This window comes from Leptosomus discolor, chromosome 1, assembly GCF_034619465.1.
Source record: "Leptosomus discolor isolate bLepDis1 chromosome 1, bLepDis1.hap2, whole genome shotgun sequence".
NCBI lineage: Eukaryota > Metazoa > Chordata > Aves > Leptosomiformes > Leptosomidae > Leptosomus > Leptosomus discolor.
In genome coordinates, this window is record NC_141391.1 from 196656470 (window position 1) to 196677287 (window position 20818).

The 20818-nt window shown below is 46.7% G+C and overlaps 1 pseudogene; it reads left to right on the forward strand.

The window, feature by feature from the left end:
• The first annotated feature begins 18455 nt into the window (after positions 1–18455).
• On the forward strand, positions 18456–19172 carry LOC147416390 (tetraspanin-7 pseudogene; annotated as a pseudogene).
• Positions 19173–20818: the final 1646 nt, after the last annotated feature.

Sequence of the window (20818 nt, forward strand, 5' to 3'; positions counted from 1 at the left end):
CGAAAAGGCTGCTGCGGAGGCGTGCTGGCCGTCCCACGGTGGTTTGCAAATGTGTAGAGGTATACGGGGTAAGAGAGCACCCCTACGTGTGGGACTGCACGGGGTGTCGATGGGGAAACAGGCCGTGGTCTTGGGTCTGATGGAGATGGAAGATGAAGGGAAATCAAACTCCAAAACTACATCATCCCCAAGCCTACCCCTGGCTTCCTCTCAGTGTGATCCTGCTGTGTACCGCTGCTGTTCCGTCTGTTCGCTTTCTCTCTCCAAGTGGACCTTTCCTCTTCTGCTGCACAATAGTTAATGTTTCACTCATGAAACTTGAAAAATCCGTGTTGCACCATCTGTTTAAGCACAAGCGGCATTTGATGATACTTCAAATTACTAGGCTGACACATAGGAATGTATTGGTCAAGAAAACTTTTTTCAAGAAAGATGTGTCAAGAGTTGGCTATAGCTACTGGTTATTTTCTGAAATCATCTCTATCCCTTTTCCTGCTCCTCTGTTCTGTTCCTGGTGGGTCACAGTTCAGTGACAGTATGGCCGAACACCTGTTTAGTCCGAGCACATGTTTATGATCTAAACACGGTCTTTCATTAGAACAGATCTGAGGGTACATTTTTTGACCTTTTCTTAACTACTTTACTTCGTGCACATACTCTAGCCAGAGTTAGTTTAGGACTGGGCTGAGCTTTGTAGAAATCAAGTCCAGACATGTTGAGACAGTTGGGAATTTCATTTCCCTTTTCATGCAATAATAGCTTCAACTTGCTATAAAAGCACAGAGTAGGCATTTAATGTGCCAACGTTCAAAATACACGTAATCAAGTAAAGGTGTAAGCTATGCAGACCTTCACTGCCAGGAAAAAAAGCCACCCACTGTCTGATAAGCAAGGAAGTTTCACTTTGGGCATTTTAATCTACTGCAGTCCACAGATTTCAAACACCTTTTTATTTTCACAGCTGGTGGGTGAAGGCCACGGAGAAAGATGGGACACTACTGGTCAAGGGCAAGCTGGTTGCTGCTTTTGGGGGTGGCACCAGACAGCTTTCTTGGCATCTGAGGACACCCCCGCTCTGAGCACTGCTGTTTCCAGATGCAGCTGCTCCCCACTGACCATAGCTTCTTGCTCCCGAGTCTGTTTCTAATCCCACCTCTTCTAGGCACCGGCCTTGCCCAGCCCCAGGCTTCCTGTGGCACTGGTTCCACCGCGGGGCTGTGGCGTGGCAGGTAGCAGGCGTAACGCCGTGTGGTGCTGGCTAAGCAGCACGTGGCAGATGTCCTGCTGCTCAGCAGCCTGAATCTTCAGTCACACTAGTGTCCCTTACGCAGCTGCTCATGTGTTTTATCCTCTCTTACTCAGATTTACTCAGCTATCAGCGTGTGCCTCAAGCCCTGGTTATTTGCAGTGTAACATGTTCGGTTCAAGCTGTACATCCTCAGCAATCGTCAGCATTTTTTGGGCTGCTGCTTCTCCTGCTACACCACCACTGGTGTTTTGTGCAAACTTTGTGAGCCCCTTGATAGACCACAAATGTGTTCCCAAGCTTCCCGCTGCTCCAGCTGCAAAGGTTCAATGATTTTTGGTCAGAACTGGGCAGCACTGCCTTAGCCTGCAGGAAAGGCCTCATCTCAACTGATCTGCTTGTGGGAATACCGGGAACCTTGCTAGCCTGTTTTTCCTTTAGCTCATGACGCTGCACCCTGATTATGTCAACAGTGTTGGTGCCTTCACATGCGGTTACTTCAGGCAGTGTTTCCTTTGCTGGGTCAGCAAGAGCTGCGGTGGTTGAACGTGCCTTTACAAGGACCAAGGTAAGATGCAGGTCTCTGTTGACATGACGCTGTGCAGCTGGAGATTCTGCCTGTGCTGCTTCAGCCTGGTCTGTGGCACATGACACTCTGAAAGTGGAAAGGGAGCGCTGAAATGGGAGGAAGTTTATCAAACCACAAAGATCTTGGCAATGTGCGCTTGCAGCCCAGAAAGCCAACCGTATCCTGGGCTGCATCAAAAGAAGCATGACCAGCAGGTCGAGGGAGTTGATTCTACCCCTCTGCTCTGGTGAGACCCCACCTGCAGTGCTGTGTTTGGCTCTGGAGCCCTCAGTATAAGAAAGAGATGAACCTGTTGGACCGGGTCCAGAGGAGGGTCATGAAGATGGTCAGAGGGCTGGAGCACCTCCTCTCTGAGGACAGGCTGAGAGAGTTGGAGTTGTTCAGCCTGGAGAAGAGAAGGCTCTGGGGTGACCCTGCAGCGGCCTTCCAGTACTTAAAGGGGGCCTACAGGAAAGGTAGGGAGGGACTCTTTATCGGGGAGGGAAGATATGGGACGAGGGATAATGGTTTCAAACTGAAAGAGGGTAGATTTAGATTAGATATTGGGAAGAAATTCTTTACTGTGAGGGTAGTGAGGCACTGGCACAGGTTGCCCAGAGCAGCTATGGCTGCCCCCTCCCTGGCAATGTCCAAGGCCAGGTTGGATGGGGCTTTGAGCAACCTGGTCTGGTGGGAGGTGTCCCTGCCCATGGCAGGGGGATTGGAACTGTATGATCTTTAAGGTCCCTTCCAACCCAAACCACTCTATAGTTCTATGATTCCCATGTCCAGCGACCCCAGGGCTGCAGGGCTTTGCAGCCCTGCCAGCAGCAGACACACTGGTATCGTTGGAGGTGCCCTCTTGCCAGGGCTGTGCCAGTGATCCCACCGACAGTGGTGGTGTCACTGCAGGAGTGTGCATGACTGCAAATTCTGTTTGATTCATACCTGTAGAGGGTTGTGGTAACTGAATGCCCCATTAATTAGCAATTGCAAGATGGGCCACTGATGTTTGCTAAGTGGCCTAGTGTAACATGTAAATCTGGTTATTAACATTTGTTTTTAATACTTTGTACATCTTTTCCTTTAAATGTCACCGTTGACACAGCATTGTTTTGAGGTCAATGGCAGATGCCAGTAGTGAAGAGAGGGCTTGGCAGGTGATTCACCGATTTCTTCAGCATTTCAACACTACTTAAAATGCATTTATTTTTGTTACTGAAACTGAGCCTCACTGAATAATTACCAGCCACAGCGTGGTATATCTGAGGTAGTTTTATTGTGTAGAGAATCAGAAAGGTTCCTTATGCACATGATGCTGCTTTTAGACATACGTGTTTCCAGGATGGGGTAGGAGCAAGGAGGGGAGCTAAGTGCACTTCTGCCTGCCCTCCCTCCCCCTCTCTTTCCTTCCCTCCCTCCTGCCCTTGTCCTTTCATCCCTTCCTCTCTCTTCTTTCTCGACAAGTTATTTTTACATAAGGCATCTTAGGAACTGATAGCAGTGATGGTGACATTAGCTAGAGTTGCTCGATTGTCTTTGCTGATCACTGGTTCATAGAAAATAGAGACCTGGTGCAAATAGAGACCCTGATTCAAATGAATCAGCCCCTGAACAGATTGCTGGGGAAGTCACCAGGCTGCTTCCTGGATGGGCATATGTCTGTCCCTGTCACAATAGGTTCTTAAGAACTTCAATAACAAACAATTCACCGTTGCCACCCAAAACCCTACCGTTAAAAACCTTGAGCGTTAGGAAGGTTGTTCAAGTGTCCAGCCTAAACTGGTGTTCGCTTGCATCCAAGCCCAGCAGCTCATGCCCTACTGCGGGTCTGGAGCACAACTTTCTCCCCATGTCTTTGTATCAGCCTTCACCTGTTTAAACACTGTCATGTCTCCTCTTGCCTTCTCTAGACTAGCAAGTGTCAAGATTTTCTCCAGGAGTCCCAGCCTCTGGGCTGTGGCGGCGGTGCCAGGCTGCAGGCTGGGGCTGGTTCTGCCGGTACCCCCTGGAAAACGCACTTGACCCCAGCACTGCCGAGGCCCTCCCCGGTCCAGCAGGATCCTTTACCACACCTCGGGCGCTCCAGGCACACGAGGAAGGCGGCGGCGGCGGCAGCACGACCGCTGCCGTCCGCGGTGTGAGCGACCGCTGCCGGCCGCGGTGCGGGAGCTTGCGGGGCCGCAGGCGGGCGAGCTGGGCCAGCAGGGGAAAACACCGGCCAGGTGTTAAACACACTTGGCGGCCTTCGGCGACCCTTGCTTCATGGTCGCCGGCTAATCCTGGCTTCAGGAAGCGTGTGCCGTGCTTGTGTTCCCGGTACCCGGCTCACTTCAGAGGTTTCTCTGTGAATTATAAAGGGCAAGATCTTAAAAACGATTATTTGATCGCGAAAGTGATTCTGCCCCTCCCTCCCCCTCCTGTCACCTGTGGTGGCTTTATAAAGAGCTCCCCTGGCAGCCATTGTGCCGGCCCGCCACCGCCAAAGCCCGGAGGTTTCTGGAGGGCGGGAGGCGCCTCAGCGGCGGGGGGCCGGGGGGGTGGGGTGGGGGTGTGTGTCGCTGCCGCGGGGCTGTGGCGCCCTCTGGCGGCCTCCCGCCGTCAGCGCCCCTCCGGGGTTCCGCGCTCAGCAGCGAGGGACACCCCACTCCTCCTTTCATTTTTCTTTTCTAACGTGATATTCGGAGACACCACCCATTTCAGGCCGCGAGTGAGGAGCAGAAGGACAGGCAGAATGACAAGTAGCTCCGCAGAGTTTATTTGACTGACTTCGCTCGAAGAGAGACAGGTTGATGTCATTTCAATCTCCCTCCCTGCAATTTTGTTATCAGTCAGAAAAAGCACCTGTGGGCCAGCTTTGATATATTTCATTCCCTAAGGTTGACAATATGGAGTATATTTATGTTGCTCCAAAATAGTATCATCTAAACATCACGCAATGTTCTGAGAGGGAAATCAAAGGGCGATGCTACTGTGACCAGCAGCGATCCGGCCTTGCTATTGCTCATGCAGAGCCGGCCGGGGCAGGGCAGGGACTGCAGGCTGCCGTGAAAAAAGATGGCCAGCCAGACCCAATGCCCTACGTGGTATCCATGTATCTGCTCCTGAAGGCTACAAAGACCCCAGAGTTATTTCTTCAGCGCTGCTTCGACAACTGCAAGTTGCTGTATGTGGCTAGAACTGCTCCAGCAAAGCTGATTTGGTAAATTAGAAGAACCAAACCACACACTGGATCGACTTGGCTGCCTCTAAACTTTACAATTTACCCTTAAAATTTGCCTGGGGTCAGTCCATCACAACTGGTTGCTGTGAAGGGAAAATGTGGGAAGTTGATGGCTGTGAGCAATGCTTTTGGTACCTGCCCCAGCTCCAGCCGCAGCTGCTGTGCTGGAGACAGCACTGAGGGTACAGGTAGGCACGCAGGCTGTAGCGTGTATGTGGAAGAGGATGGTGCTGATGGCAGAGGGGGCAGAAGGGCTACAGCCCCTTTGTTCTTCCTCTGCATCCTCCTCCTCCTCTCCCTGTTTCCATTAATTTCACAGCTGACCTGCACAGCACAAAGCTGTGCAACATGGAGGCACTCCAAGCAGCTGTGAGTAACACAGCTTGGGTAGCAAAGGCTGTGTCAGCACAGGGCTGTTTTTGGGATCATTTGTGCGGGAGGCACATGGAGTGAGCAACGTGGCATTGCTGTGACAGCGAGATGGATGTGAGACACACTCTGGGCTTTCCTTGTCCAGGGAGAAGGGTCGCCCAGGAAGCAACTCAGAGCTTATCCTTCTCTACAGGAAAGGCTGGAAAAGAAGGTAAACCCTGTGAGGGAGCCTAGGATTGCACAAGTTAATCTTTCTGTTCACCGGAGGAAACCAGAAGTCCCGCAACAGCGCCTAATGCCCCAGGCTTTGGAAGACAAGGAGAGACAATGGAGCTATTATATAAAGTCTTGTTCCTACACAGGATCAATTAAATCACACAGTGCTGTCTTCAACTAATAACAGTCTGGATCAGAGCTACAGAGCAGAAAAGTTTGGGCTAAAGCCAGTTTGCAATCCTTAACACACAGTAGTCTGCCTCAGACTTGAAAGCTGTGTGGCATTATGGGAGACTTTGTGTGTAATCCCTATAAATAAATAAACAAATGAGTTGAAGATAAAGGCTGGATTATGAAGCACTGAAAATCACTGCTGAGGTCAATGTGAGCTGTGAACACAAGGAATAAAAGGATAGGTCTAGAACTTTGGTTTAAAGTTGTACTTGAAAACCCTGGTTTAGCAATGGGATTTTTCTGTTAAATTCCTTCCTTCTCACAAGCCTTGGGGCACACATAAAGACTGACAGCTTGTCCTATAGCAAACTGAGCTGGGGACTGAAAGAGGGGGGTGCTGCCTGCTGTCCACTGACCGCCCCGGGGATCATTCAAAGCAAACAAGTTAATTTGGAGTAGGTGGTGCAGTGGCTTCCCCACATACAATGTCCATATGGGGAATTAGTCAAAGTGCTGTAATCAACTTGCCTTCTCATCAACCCCCCTATTGGCATGAGCATTAAGACTCCTTATATGTACATGTGTTCATTTAAGGACAAGGCTTGCGCAGCTGAAGTCCCCTGCAAAGTTCTGTCACGCTTCAGTGGCTACAGGACGTGGCTCCAGGAGCTTGCTGTGAGTGGGCTAAGGCTGGAGAGCATCAATACTGTTAACATCGCATTTCCTCCCGTTGTGTCATGTGATTAAAAAAAAACAAGCCTGACACATGGTTACAATCCCTTTATTAATAATACCTAGAAATACTCTGATTCACAAATCCCAGCTGCTTTTGCCTTCACAGATTACATGGGAAAAGTGCTTAACTCCTGAAAGGTCCCTTCGTAATGCCTTTCTCCTGAAAATAATTAAGTCACTAATAAAATAATTAGGCTGCCTTAATGTTACCTTGCGTTTGTGTCTGTGTTTCAGTAGTAGGGAATAGTTGTGCAATGCTGAAACAGACCCTAAAATCCAAAGTTATACCTATTGCATATCAGAATATTTGATTACCTCCCATGGATCTCAGTCAAAACGTGACTCCTGTTCCTGTGCCTGTGTCCTCTAATAGACCTTGAAACGAGGAGGTGCAAGCTCCAAGAAATAAAACTCATTCGAATTTTCTGCAGAAAATCCTGGGGCATACACCTAAGGATATGAGTGAAGAGAAGGAAGGAGACATCATCAAGAAAGAGAAATACTCCTTATTTACTTTGTTGAGCTTAAGCTGAAGGTGTGGAACAGGGGGTCTCAAACATGCTTATGATCTGGACACAGCAATTTCACCTTAAACCAAATGTTTCTGAGAAGGTGGAGAACTTACTGGGGAAACAAGTGCAAAAATTTTGAAAGGAACTCTGTTAGGGGAAAAAAAGAGGTGAAAACTGCCATGTGACCACAACAGATAGCTTCCTTCCTCCTACACTAGGGCTTGTGGTCCTGGTAGAGCAGTTTGAAGAGTTATCACCCTTCAACCTAATGAACTTGTAAGGATTTATGCAAATCCATCCTACCTGGCGTGACAGTGGCCTAGAAGCACTCTTGTAATCTATCCCTCCATCTCCGATGAGAATCTAGAAACTAACAGCAATAACTTCCTAAACCACTTGCTTAAGGGCTACCTGTGCCCTGCAAAAACATTCCTCCATCTGAAAAACTGAGTAGTCCCCAGCCAGGTGACTGCCTAAATTTGCTGCTCTGCTTGGGAAAACCAAACAAAACTACAACACTGGAAAAGTATATGATACCTATAACTTGGGCACCATACAAAAGAAATTGTTTTAAATCAGTGTTCACAGATGCCACACCAGAGTTAACAACCATGTCCTCTAAGTGTTCTAATACACATAGTGACCTCAGGCTCATTTCCTTGTGTAGCTAACCTTGCTATCTGCAGAAGACTCTGAAATAATACTTAGATGTGAAAAAAGTAAACAAGACATACCAAGGCAGAGGACTTTGCAAGCCCACAGATGGCAAGTATCAGTGCCAAGAGCTTTACTTGTCATGACAAATGTCCTGTTGATGTATCTCAGAGCCGCCATTACAAAGCAGAACCATTTGTGATACAAAATATTTACAAACAATTTTAACTGTGACTTAACACTATTTAAATTGGGAACTTGTTTTCACACATGTGGAGATTCTGTATGAAAAGTGAAGTTCTTCACAAGGAAACTTATCTTGGGGATGGTAATAATGACAAGAATTGTGTTAGAGAGCTGTGATCTGCTAGCTAAATCTGTGGGGTTTTTTTCCTAAGTACTTTAAATAGCTGAGCAAGAAGATGAAGGGTGTGGGTTCCTCACTTTTCTTCTTCTTCTAATGAGGGAGATGTCTACAAAGCCATTGGAGAACAGGTGAAGGGGGCAAATTAGAGATGTGGCAGGTGACGACAGCATCAAGATATTTTGAAGGACGATGATAGGTAAGATAAAGTTCCTATCAAAGTTTAGAGGTCCTGATTCCTGTGTTTACTCTGTCTTTGCATCAGCTCAGTACTGCTGTACTCAAATTTGGGCTTGCTTTTTTTTTAATGAGTGACCTTTCCATGCAGTGAAGAATCAAGTGTTACATGCCTAGGGGTATGTTCTGCTCTATCTACTTGCTTAAGAAGAATTCTAATATTGTTCTGTAGCAGAAATCCTCTTTTAGCTCAAAGATAAAATGGAATCTTTTGAATCTGTAAGATTCTGTAAGGATGGATTATTGTATTTTTATTTTAGGGAAGAATTAAGCATCCTTGAGTTGACTGCAACAGTCCTTGTTCCTCATCAAGGGTAAAGGAAGAATTGTGTATAGTTAAGATTCACTGCAAATTTTAAAATCATTACTTAAGTAAAATAAGAATTATTTTTTTCTTCGGTATTGGATATTATAATTTTCTTATTCCTTTTATTAGTTTCGGTTTGTTTTACAAACCTGGATTAATCTGTCTGCATTATGCCCCATCAAAGGAGGTGACAGGAAATTTTAGAATGAGGAAATGTGCACTAATTTCAGGTAATCCATCTGAGACACTGTGGGTTTTTTTTTTCTTTTTGTCAGAGTATTCAAAATTAACACTCTAAATTAAAAATAAACATGCTCACAACTCAGCTTCTACTCACTGTCTCATGGAGAAGACAGGCTAGTCTGAATGGGAAGACTGTGGCTGTCTCCACATCTCGTTCCTCTTCCCCTCCTTCTGATTTCCAAATCCCCTCTGATTTCCTTCACCCACCCAATTTGTTTTGATTAGTATGTTCAAATGGTCTGTAATTCCAGTTTTCAGGTTATTCTCCCAACTTACTGCCATGTTACCCCTTTTACCAAAAATTCTGTCATTGCATTTGCACCCATTTCTTCTTCCTGCCTGCTTGGGTACCATCAGGAGGAATATGGAGAGCACAGGAAAATTAGAATTCCAGTTCTTAGCCAAAGTGTGTGAGAGTAGATAAGAGCACAGATTTCAGGGAAAAAACTGAAACCCCGGCCTGAATCATGCTCAGAACATATCTCCATCAGTTCAAATCAAAATCATGACTGAGGAGGTGTGACATAAGGTTGCAGAGATTTATAGTTTGCAAAATTTAACCAGTTTCATGTGAAAATTACAGAAAAAAAATCCTTCCTATTCCTTTGCCAGCTTTCAAGTCTGTAGTCCAAAGCCTGGAATTGGTATATGACATCGAAGTCCTGGAACGGGTTCAGAGAAGGGTGACGAAGCTTGTGAGGGGTCTGGAAAACATGTCTTATGAGGAGTGCCGGAGGGAACTGGGATTATTTAGCCTAGTGAAGAGGAGGCTGAGAGAAGACCTTATTGCTCTCTACAACTACCTAAAAGGAAGTTGTAGTGAGGCCGGTGTTGGTCTCTTCTCCCAAGTAACTAATGACAAGACAACAGGTAATGGCCTCAAGCTGCTCCAGGGGAGATTTAGATTGGATATTAGGAAAAAATTCTTTACTGAAAGAGTGGTTAGACATTGGAACAGGCTGCCCAGGGAGGTGGTGGGGTCACCATCCCTGGAGGTGTTCAAAAGACGTATAGATGTGGTGCTCAGGGACATGGTTTATTGGTGGGCTTAGTAGTGTTAGGGTAATGGTTGGACCTGATGATCTTAAAGGTCTTTTCCAACCAAAATGCTTCTATGATTCCATAAGGAGATGGTTAAAATACTATTTTTAGAGGAGAAACCCAGTGTCTTTTACCCTAAACTTTTTCAAAACAGTTTTTGTTGCTGGAAGTTTAAAAAAAATGTATTTCAGACTCAGATAAATATCTGTCCTTGTCAGTTTCAGCTCAGGTGCTTAAGAATATAGAATCATAAAATATCTCGAGTTGGAAGGGACCCATAAGGATCATCGAGTCCCTGCTCCTTGCAGGACTACCTAAAACTAAACCATACGACTAAGGGCATTGTCCAGATGTTCCCTGAGCTGACAGGCTTGGTGCCGTGACCACTTCCCTGAGGAGCCTGTTCCAGTAACTGACCACCTTCCCAGTGAAGGAGAACCTTTTCCTGGTGTCCATTCTGAATGTCCTCTGACGCAGCTTCATTCCATTTCCTTGTGTCCTATTGCTGGTCACCAGAGAGAGGAGATCAGCACCTCCCCCTCCACTGCCCCCCTTGAGGAAGTTGCAGACTGCAGTGAGGTCACCCCTCAGCCTTCTCCAAGCTGAAGAAGCCAAGTGACCTCAGCTGCTCCTCAGAAGTCTTGCTCTCCACCTCCACCTTGCACCTTCCACCATCTCGGTCACCCTCCTCTGGATACACTCTAACAGTCTGATGTCCTTATAATATTGAGGCACCCAAAACTGCACACAGTACTCGAGGTGGGGCTGCACCAGTGCGGTGCAGAGTGGGACAACCACCTCCCTTGGCTGGGGGGCGTGCTATGCTGTGCTTGATGCACCCCAGGACACGGTTGGCCCTTTTTGCTGCCAGGGCACACTGTTGATTCATATTCAACTTGACATCAACCCAAACGGCCAGATCTCTTTCTGTGGGGCTGCTTTCCAGCCTCTTGTCCCCAGATTTGTACGTATAACCAGGATTACCCCATTCCAGGTCAAGAATCCTGCACTTGCTTTGTTAAATTTCATACGGCTGGTGATTGCCCAGCTCTCTAGTCTATTTAGAGCTCTCTGTAAGGCCTCTCTACCCTCAAGGGAGTCCACAGCTCCTCCTAGTTTAGTATCACCGGCAAACTTACTTAATGTCCATTTGATTTCTGCATCCAGATCATTTATGAAAACATTAAAGAGCACTGGCCCTAAAATTAAGCCCTGGGGAACCCCACTGGTGACTGGCCGCCAGCCTGATGTAACTCTTTACTGTAACTCTTTGAGCCAAACCTGTCAGCCAATTGTTCACCCAACATATTATGGACTTCTCTAGCTGTGTGCTGGACATTTTGTCCAGAAGGATACTGTGAGAGACAGTATCAAAAGGTTTGCTAAAATCCAAAAAACCTACAACTACTGGCTTCCCTTGGTCATCTAGATGGGTGACCTTGTCATAAAAGGAAATTAAGTTAGTTAAGCAGGACTTTTCCCTCATGAACATGTGAAGACCAGTAACTTTAAAAGTACATGAAAATTGTCTCCAAGGAAAAAAAAAAAAAAAGGCAAAGTATCTGATCAGCCGTCCTTCCTACAGGAAACTCCAGGAAAACTGTCTGTAATTCTCATGTTCACTATTATGCTGATTAATACTTTATTGCATACAGACAAGCTATATAATGTAATGAATAGTGCAACAGGCATTTTTCAAAGAAAATCATAGTAAGAATGTTTAACTTTACCATCACAGAAGACCTCAACAAGATTCTTCCTATCTGAGAGTATCAGATAAGACAGGCAGGCTGACAAATTACTGCCCTGATGAAGCCAATGATGCCAGTGTGGTGTGTTGCTTGCACTCAGACTGTTTCCTGTAAATAAGTCTTTCCTGACCTTTACAGCAGGTAGGAGTGATGCTTGCTTGAGGACAGCACACTCCATGTGAGCAATACAAGGAAGTCGTAAATGTCGGTGGATCCAGACCCCAAGGCTTGGAAAATCCTCTGGTGCTCTAATGTTGTATTATAGAAATTCACTTCAAGCAAGGACGCAGGTTTCAGTGACCCCAGGATAACAGTCTGTGCCCTACGGTATTCTTTAACCAGTCCACAGAGAGTGTGTGGTCACCTTGTCCTCTACCTGTGGTGGCGTTATCTGTCAAAACCTGGAAACACGGCAGGGATAGAGAAGACACAGGTGCAGGTGTGAATCAGCCAGAGCACGTGGAATACCTGCTTTTTAATTGGACCTCAATTTTCTGCTAGATGCTTCAGCAGGTGCCATTATCCATGGGATTTCCCAGTTCCTGACCCAGGGACCCCAAAAGCATGAAGCTCACCTGTAACCAAATAGTCCTTCTCCCCAAGCACCATTAGGAAGTAAGGGACAACTGGTAGATATTCGTTGATACATATATGTTACAGGCAACATATTGATCACTTCTATATAACAGGCTGTGTACATAATTTTAATATAATCAGCAGTGACAGATGTTCATTCTATAAAGCTTCACTTACAATATTACCAAAAAGTCTACCGCCCATTGATTAACATATTGAAATAATATTACATGGTGTATTGTGATCTATCGTATGCACCCTCAGAGGAGTAGTCTTCTCCCTTACACCACTATCCTTCATCAGCATTTGTGAACTGGAAGTCTCCAGTGTTGTGATAAAATTAGACAGAGAGGTGGTTGTGCTATGCCCCATGACTCCCTAATTTACCCTAATTTATTTTGGTTTGGATTGTCTAGTTTACAACTAGTATAATGGCATTTGTTTAAGATAAGATAGGAAAAGAAAAGGGGTTTTAAAGAAGCAAGGTCTTTAATTTTCGAAACCAGCAAAGGTGATACAAAATTATAGCAACCAAGTATAAAGCAGAATAGATTTTTGCTACTGCAGATCTTGGAAATCTCCCTCATGTATGGAAATCCATATCGATAAGTGTAGGTAAGTATTATGTGAATGATAACTTCCTAAGTACACTTTGCTGCCAATATGCACATTACATAGATCCCAATATGTAAAATAATTAATGCCCTCAGCTCCTAATACAACGAGTGGAAACTGAGAATTAGTAGTAATATATTAAAATCTTTTTAAGATTAAAATGTATAAAATCTGGCAATGTTTACCCTTGTCTTGTCTTCCCATTGCTCCCAGAAATGAAAAGCCTAAAGACCTTTTTCTTTTTAATTCCTCTGACATGGTATTTTGGCAGTCTTTCCCACCTATCTAGCCTACATGCTCTTTGGATAAACCAGTGTTGAAACATATCTGATGTTCAGCACATATTAATTTTCTGTGGGGTAACTGGAAAGTGCATTGAATTTTCCTTGAGCAACTTGCTCAAGGCATGGATCATATCATCCTCTGTAGCTATGGGGAAGCTACAGCTAAAATTAAATTTGCTTTATTTTAAGGTTAAAAAACACATTAGAAGTAAATCATTAATCCAAAGGAGCTCTGATTGTTGCTATTAATAGTAAAGTAGCTGATCTATAATAGAGATTGCATAACTGAGTTCCTAAAATAAACTCAATGTGAAAAAAATAGCACTCGTGCTACTACTGTTGGTGAAGTACATTCCAAGGAACAGCAGGCTGAGTTCTGCCTTAGGATCACACTTGCTGCAGGCGAAGGCATCTCCTTGCTCAGCTATGCCAGTTGGCAGGAATCCCACCCGAATGACGCTCCGGTCTGCTCAGGCTGCATCCCTCAGTCTCGCTGATAGAGCAGAAGCAGTTTATCCAATATTTCCTCTTGGATCAGGGGTTTGCAAAGGGGCCAAGAATAGGTGGTATTTCATAATCTATTAATTTTGCCTGAAGGGACTTGCAGCTGGAAGTGAGTTGTGTTACAAAACGTTAACACTTTCCCTTCCCAGCATTAAGGGGAAGATGCAGGGGAAATTCTCTCTTCTTCCAAGTCCATCTTCTTTTCCCAACCAGCCTGGACTTCCACCACATCCATGCTGCACGGCACTGGAAGAGTGTAAAACTACGGCTTCTGTTCCATTTGATTCAATTCAGAATGAAGATATCATTCAGTTTTACATAAAAATAATTTCAGTTGGCTTTTGATAACTTTCCTCACCCTGAATTACTGCTTTTTCTATTAACACTTCTATTGAATTCAATTGAATGGAATTTATGGTGTAAGAGTTGACTTACACAAGAGATGACTCAACAAGACAAAGCATGACAAAATCAGATTTTAACATAAGAAATCTTTTTGGTTTATATTTACAAGGATCTCATCCAGTAGGCATCTTGTCCATGGGAGGAGCTCTTAAGCAGATCACCAGACAAGAAAATACTACTAATAAATAGTTATGACATCAGAAGTACACTGGTATGATATCAGCAGGACACTGTGGTGGCACCACAGGAGTTCTAGTTTTCCCCAAGGTAAGTAAGTGCAGATACTTTGGCAACTACAGTACCTTGCCATGAGTCATGACATAAAAATCTCATTCAGGTGTCTAAGGAAAACACACTGGTGAACACTAAACTAATACTGGTTTTTTGAAGCTACTCTTGCTACCCATAACTAGCTAGCTCATAACTCCCTGATCTCGCTCATTTGTTCTTGTAGCCAGAGCTACCTTAAATAGCCATAAACTGGGGACCACAAAAGGACTTGGTTTCCTTGAGAAGGCATGAAGAATCCCTGCATTGTTTTTCTCTCTGTTACGAACTGATTGGAAATAGTCACTTCAGAACTGCAAGTGCAAACTCAGGCAAAAAAATCACAGAAAGTGGAGATGGAGAACTGTATTAAAATCATCATGCCTCTGCCAGGGAAGAGATGTAACACTTATGGCATGCCCAAACCAAAACAGGAAGGAAAGAAGAAAATTCATGCTTCAAGCAGACTGCTTTTCCTTGCCAAAGAGTATTGCAAAGCGCTGCCTAATTAGCTATCTCTTATCACCCACATATCCTTCAGAGGCACTGTTTGGCAGGTTTTTTCCTGCCACTGAGTACCAGTTTTCTTTAAGATATATTACTTTGCATTTTCCAAGGTCAATCTCGCTGTCTTTGCTGCCCATGTTTGTAACCACTCTTTGATAATCAGTACTGCTGCTCTCACTAGCGGGTTAGGACTTCTGAATCCTCACTTCTTAATGGTATTTCCACCACGCTTTGCTTTTCACAACAACATGTAAAGGAATATCACTTCTCTTTCATCAAATTGTCAGTCCACTTATCACAGGCACTATTATAAACATTTATTCACTAGTATGATTTCACGAGATTCTGTAACAGTTTTCTCACTAAGATATAAACATATTTTACAACTCTGGCAATGTCTGAAAAATCAAGCTATTCTACTAAGATTATTTTTCAGTCACTGAAACTGTTTCATTGTTTATGGCCTCACGTACACTCAAGGAGCCCAGTCCTACCTCCTTCACTTACCCAAACAGTTCCAGTGGCACAGCTTACAAGGATGGGCAGAATTTGGCCCTGTATACCTATTTTCACCCAGGTTAAAAAACCCAGAAGTGTTGATATCATCTGGCATCTTCTAACACCAAATGCTTAACATGATTTTTGGAAGAAGTTCAGTGCTTAACTGCCAGTGAAACCAAGAGTTATTATGTGCCAAATACTTCACAACAGCACCGATAGATCATAAAATATCTCTATGGAGATACTTTTAGATTTCTGTACCCTTAGCACCATCGTTCATCTCTGACACACGCTAGAGGAACCTGGGTAACAGCAGATTTGCCCATATGCCCCATATTTTGACCACTCCTACCTGGCATAATGCATCCCAAGACACCTGTACAAGCCTGTTCTCAAGCTATTTTGCCTAGCTGCTTTCACTGTAAGGAAGGGCAAGGGTAACAGAAAACACCACTTACATGTGCTCTTTTTGGCGTTCTTTATCGGTGTTGAAGCCAAATGTGGCTTCAAATCTGAGACAGAGTTCACAGAGAGCATTCCCTGGTTTGTCCTGTGAAAAGGGGCTGTAGCTCCTCTTTAGCACTGCCCAACGGTGGCTAGCCTAGCCCTTCTCCTGCGGGTTTCAGCTGTCTGCGACCCAAGACCTAGTTCTGACAGCACCAGCTCCAAGAAACTTCTGAAAAAATCGCCCCATCGTGAGAAAGTACACAGAGTCATGCGAGATAAGAATGGCAAAAGGGTAGCAGGTAGTTTTGAGATGTGGATAGTTAGCAGTTCAAGGATTCAAAAGGAAAAAAAACATTGCTAAGAAAAGGTGTAAAATCCTAAGAGAAAAAACCCATGTGTTTGGAAGAGGCAACACAGCAATGATCAGCCCATTCCAAGGATAGCAAGGACTTTTCCCCACATGGCTGACAACTGCCTGGCCAGCAGAGACTTGCTGCTTCATAAGAAACATAGCTTCGTAGTGTCACCTTCAGAGCCTCCCAACACCGTGTGTTCACTTAAGTGTGGAACCATGAAGACCATCACTTTTTGGCCATTGGTTATGAAATTCCATACCTGCAGACCTCTAGTTTGTCTTTGCCATGAGCTTTTGTTCTTCACTATGGATGAGTCAGATTTAGTGCTAAAATGGGTAATGTAATGCAATGTACTGGGGAGTACTTCTGGAGCACGGAAATCATCATTCCTAAATCATCTTGACTGAAGATCTGGGAATCTTCCAAGAAGATTTGAGAACCAAAGAAACTAGCTCAAACTTGATCTGTTGAGAAAATGATGAGGAGCTTAATCTTGTAAAAAGGCAAAAGAAGAGAATCTGTAAAAGGTAGGAATAATAACAGTCTCCTGCTAAGTAAATTATTAAGGAATCTAATAAAGAACAGATGATGTTTCAATGATGATTATGCTATATTAATGCTTCACAACTATGAGTTTCAGGTTGTACACTAAACAGATGTGTTAAAATGTGACATACAAAGCACCTTTCCTTCCATCATTCTGTAACAGAAAGAAACCAACAAAATGTTTTTCTCAAACTTCCAAACAAAAATTACCATTGGAACACAATTAAACCTCAGAATTCAGTCCAAAAGGAGTTTGATAAAGATGTGAACAACAGGGCACTCTGACCTGATTTTTTGGTGTGACCACTGCATATGCAAACTAAAACCCCCAACTTCACTCAAAGTTGTATCAACGGAAATTCAAACGAGAGTAGTATTGTCCCAGGATAAGGAATTACAGAAAAAAAAACCCTGACAGTTTGAAATGCACAGTGATCCAGTAACCTACACAGGTTAAAGATTTTTCACCAACTAATAAAACCGTAATAATAAGCATTTTATTAAAACATTTTAAAAAAGCAATAGAAACATTTTATAAAAGTCTGATAGTATGCTAGTATATAACAAAATTCATTTCTTGAGCACCTGAAGATGTATGAAAGTCAACTCTATGTCTCGCAATGCCTTTGAGTAGTTTCTGTATTCAGTGCAAAGACTCATAGTAACGATGAAGTAGTGAAAATCTTGAACTGAAGAGTACTATACTCCTCTTGTGGTGTTTGTCTAAAGAGAAATTGTTCCCTTACTATGGTCAAAGGATCACTAAGCCATGAATTACCACTGGGGATGATAATTCTACCTTTGCCTGAGATCCTGCCTCGTTTATGGTTTCATCTTTTTCTTACCTGGCTTGTAGGAGTAGCTTGTCTTTTGCAATGAGACTGTACGGACGGTGGAATCTCATATCAGACCTTCCTGGGCCGCTTGCTCCACAGCAGTATCTATCCGTGGACATTCCTGCATGGCCATTTAATGCCTTCTCTGTGGCCTAGTGTTACCGTGGGCTAAATCAAGTGAATATTTAACAGAGTCAGGCCACTTGGAAAATAGTTTCCAGCTGGGAAAATCAAGACTGACTGACCAACTGACTGACTGTGTACTTTGCTTGTTTCTACAAAGTGTCTTAATAGCATAGCTTGATGCAGTATAAGAAATAAAAACAAAACTTCCCATTTAATAGATTTCTTACACTTCCTGTGGATTATTTGTGGGGTTTTTATTTGCTACTCCTAATGCTTACAAGAAAAAGTTTAGTCCCTCGCACAGGGTGAACCTGGGCTGCAGCGTATTCCAGTCAAAGTTAACCTCGGGCTTTCAGCCGGCAGAAGCTTTTCATCTGAGGGTCCGCAGTGCCGCGGACAGCGGGAACTGCCAGCCCCGGACTGCGCCCCAACCCTCGGGAAAGAGCGCCAAGGAGCCACGTACGTGCTTCTCCCCCCGGCCACCGCAGTCTGCCGGGCACGCCCTGACGGGAGGCGGCTCCTCGTTCAAAACAGGAGGGCACGGGGAGGGGAGGGCAGGGGCCGCCGCCGGCCGCGCCCCCGCGCCGGGCCCTGAAAAAGGGGACGGGGCGGCAGAGCGGCGCGATTCGCACCGGCTGCAGCAGGGGACAGGCTACTGCCGGGCCCCACACCGAGGGCTGCCCGGGAGAGCCGGCGGGGCTGCCCGGGAGAGCCGGCGGCACCGCCCGCAGCCCGACCGCCGCCAGGGCGTCCTCCCCGTCCAGCGCCGCGGCCGCCGAGCGGCACCACCCTCGGGGAGCGGCGGCACCGACGGCCCCACGCCGCCGGGTCCTGAGGGCACCATGACCATGCTCAAGCTGTCCCTCATGGCCTTCAGCTTCGTCTTCTGGGCAGCGGGGCTGACCATGCTCGTCATCGGCTTCTGGGCTAAGGTGTCCCTGGGGAGCTACATGGCGCTGTCCGCCAACGACTACCCCAGCGCTCCCGCCATTCTCTTGGCCACCGGCGCTGCCGTCATCATCTGGGGCTTCCTGGGCTGCCTGGGCGCCGCCACGGAGCACCGGGGCCTCCTGCGCGCCTACGGCGCCTTCCTGACCGCCGTGCTGGCGGCCGGGCTGACGGCGGGGCTCTCGGCGCTCCTCTACCGCCGGGGCGCTGCGCGGGGTTTCCAGGAAGGGCTGCGCCAGGCCCTGCTCGCCTACGGGGAGGACGAGGGGATGGCGGACGCCCTGGACGCTTTGCAGCGCGCCTTGTCCTGCTGCGGGGTGGAGAGCTACCGCGACTGGCTCACCTCGCCCTGGGGGCTGGAGCAGAACGGCTCGGTGCCCCTCAGCTGCTGCCGGGCCCGCCGCGGTTGCCGCCGCAGCCCGCCCAACGCCCGCGGGCTGCACCGCGAAGGTTGCTTCGGCAAGGTGACCGCCTTCGTCAGCAGCAACATGTTTTATCTGGCCACGGCTGCCCTGGGGCTGGCGCTGCTGCAGCTCGTCGGCATTGTGCTGGCCTGCCTGCTGGCCACCCGCATCCCTGCCCACCCGCTGGGCATCGCCACCCCTCGCTGAGATCCCCCCGGCCCTGCCCCTTATCCCCTCTAGTGCCCTTCCTCTCCCCAGGCCTGGGTGCACCGCGTTGGGAAGATCCTCCCTTCGTGTTCCCCACTTCCACCGGAGTTTCCTCCTCTGGACTCCCTTCCTCCTTGGAGCCTGTGCCAGGTGCGTCAACGCCACAGGCCTCCCCACAGCCTCTAGGAGCTGGGAAGGTGCCTCCTGGCCCGGTCATGTCCCCCGTGGGGCAGCAGGTCCCCATGGCCCCACTGGAGCCCCAGGAACACTTCTGCAGAGCATGGTGGCAGCATGGACAGACTCTGGGGCAGTGGGGACAGCTAGGTCAAGGCTGACCAGTTTTCTGGGTGATCCCAAGGCACTGAAATGCGGGCCAGGAAAGAGGAGAGGGTCTGGGAGGGCAAGAGAGGTGTCTCTCAGCATTACGCGGGGTGAGTGTTCCTCTGAGACTGGAAAATGATGTTACTGGAAAAGAATGATGTTACTGGAAAAGAATGATGCTACTGGAAAACTGCTGGAGCGCACAAGGGGCAGGGCTGGTCTGGGGACACCCAGGTAGCCATACCAGCAGCTGCCATCGAGGTCTGCTTGAGGGACTGCCCAGCAGCGTGTGCCCCACCACCGCAAAGGTTTCCTGCCGTCACTGTGTGCAGATTGAAGCTGTCCAGCTGTGCTTTGCCGACTGTGGTGTTTCCAATGCCGATCACCTAAAGGTGGGAGCTGCAGCTCTAAGCGCTACTCCCTGCTTCAGGGTGTGCCTGTCCTCTTAGCAGGGCCGAGAAGACCTTAAACCTGGGTTCCTGTCATACAAGAGGATGGCAACAGCTGTAGGATCAGACTTGACTAGGAGTGGCAAGAAGAGGGAAGGGCACATTGCCCTTCAGAACTTTCTTTTGGACTTTTGCTGTTAACTTCAGGGTGAGGGGAACAGACTCTGTTTTACAGAAGGGTTTCTAAAAACCAGCCGTCAGACTGACAGTTTTCATTTTTTCAAAGGATCTGTCTCCAAAGTGTGACCCCGCCTGTGGTTTTGAAGCCTGATCTATACAACCTGAGAGTAAAGAGAGGACACCCAGACTTGCTGTGTATCCCTGGCTGTGTGCAGGACAGCCAGCAGTGTAAGTCTAAAGGATTTTGTTTTTCCCAACAGTTCTGGGCTTGTGTTTGGAACTTAGGAAAAGCCCGCTGTGGAGGGTCCTGAACTCTCATAGCTCCACCCCTGCTTCTTCCCACTTCCTTAAAACCTGTGACCTGGACTTTTATGTGTTTCTCTGCCTCACAGCACAAAGACATGCTGAATACCCCCTTACCAAGCAAACTGGGGAGGGAGGGTGTCAGAAAGGAACCAAGAACCACAAAGGAACTCCAGGATGTTGTGTCTTTTAGGAACGTGACTAGCAAAGCTGTGGAGAATGGTCAAATGCCAACAAATATGAGCAGGACAGGAAATCTTGAATGTTGAAGATGACTGATAACTTCATGGGAGGAGGAGCGGAGTGCCTTTAGGGGAAAGGGGATTAGCAGTGAAGCTCTGGTTCCCTGGGCAGCGAATGCACAGGGTGAGGGGTGAGGAAGCCTTGGCTCATTTCCTGCATTATTTGCTTTTACTGCTACATTTCTGGCTTTGTCTTTTCCTCCCATCAAAG